The sequence below is a fragment of the Anomaloglossus baeobatrachus genome, chromosome 10 (assembly GCF_048569485.1).
Source record: "Anomaloglossus baeobatrachus isolate aAnoBae1 chromosome 10, aAnoBae1.hap1, whole genome shotgun sequence".
Taxonomy (NCBI): Eukaryota; Metazoa; Chordata; class Amphibia; order Anura; family Aromobatidae; genus Anomaloglossus; species Anomaloglossus baeobatrachus.
In genome coordinates, this window is record NC_134362.1 from 121,717,340 (window position 1) to 121,718,713 (window position 1,374).

The 1,374-nt window shown below is 44.7% G+C and overlaps 1 pseudogene; it reads right to left on the minus strand.

The window, feature by feature from the left end:
* Positions 1–939: 939 nt before the first annotated feature.
* LOC142255474 (U2 spliceosomal RNA) lies at positions 940–1,145 on the minus strand (annotated as a pseudogene).
* Positions 1,146–1,374: the final 229 nt, after the last annotated feature.

The following is a 1,374-nucleotide window of genomic DNA, read 5'->3' on the forward strand; positions in this document are numbered from 1 at the left end:
ACAGTTGTAGCCTTTGGGCAGCTCTGTTGATCCTGTTAAAAAAGAAGGACGGCACCACTCCCCGTATTGAGGAATCGCTAGCTGCATTGAGAACTGCAAATTATTTTTCTACCCTTGATCTCACTAGTCACTATTGGCAAGTGTCCGTTGCTGAGGCAGACCGGGAGAAGACCGCCTTCGCCACCCCTATGGGTCTCTGCGAGTTCAAAAGCATGCCCTTCGAGCTGTGCAATGCGCCAGGAACCTTCCAGAGGCTGATGGAATGCTGCTTGGGACAAGATTTTAGGGTGTATAAAAAGGGAGATTAGATCCCGTGATCCCAACGTATTGTTACACCTCTATAAATCACTTGTAAGGCTACATCTGGAATATGGGAACCAGTTTTGGGCTCCACATTTTAAAAAGGACATTCAGAAGTTAGAGTCAGTTCAAAGGTGGGCAACTAGACTACTACAAGGAATGGAAGGCCTCCCATATGATGACAAGTTGAAAAAGTTATTAAGTGATTATTGGCTGCAATGGGGCTTTCTGGCTGGTGCCAGCCTCTCTTCTTAGCACACAGGAACCACAATCCCTACACCATGCTTCAATGGATTCTCTCATCCCAGCCCAGTAAAACTACATATTTTACACAGTCATAAGCAGCCAAAAGGGATCTATTCTATTCAATTGCAAATGATCTAGATAAGACTGAGAATAAGATACTGCACGGGACATAGCAGAGTTGGTCAAGTTGAGTGGAGATGAGTTTGCTATTTGGCACAGCTTTTTGCATCAATAAAGCAAGTAAAAGGTGTGAAAGATAAAAAAAAGGGTGAAAGTGTGAAAAGTGAATTGGCCAAATTGAGGTGCATATAAAGTTTTTGCTTTCTTTCAATTCACTAATGGGGCTCATTTGAATCAGGTGAATTGAGTTCTGCTTTTGGAAACTGGGTTAAGAAGGGGTGCACCAGTCCTGGAGGTACTGCAATACCAGGTCAATGCGTGGAGTGGACAGAGCAAGATTTTTTCCATCTCCTTGTTCTAAAAATCCATTTAATATATGGTCCCCAGAGAGGGGACGTATCAGATATTAAACTGATAAGAACAGATTTAATTTTTTTTTTTTCTGTTTATCAGTAGGACTTCAAAATAACAAAGGTGATCGCCTCCCGTTGCCTGGGAACCGTCCAGGCACAAGAGGGCTATGTGTCACCAGAAGGCGCACACACTTCCTCAAGGCCGGCAGACGTGCAATCCCAGGCACCTTCCAGTACCGACCAAGGTAGCGTCCTCCGAAACTACACTTGATCTTAGCCAAAAGGCCGAGAAGCTATAACCCGAATTGGTTACGGCCTTGAGTGGCACCCTGGCCTATACCGGACACATCTTAGG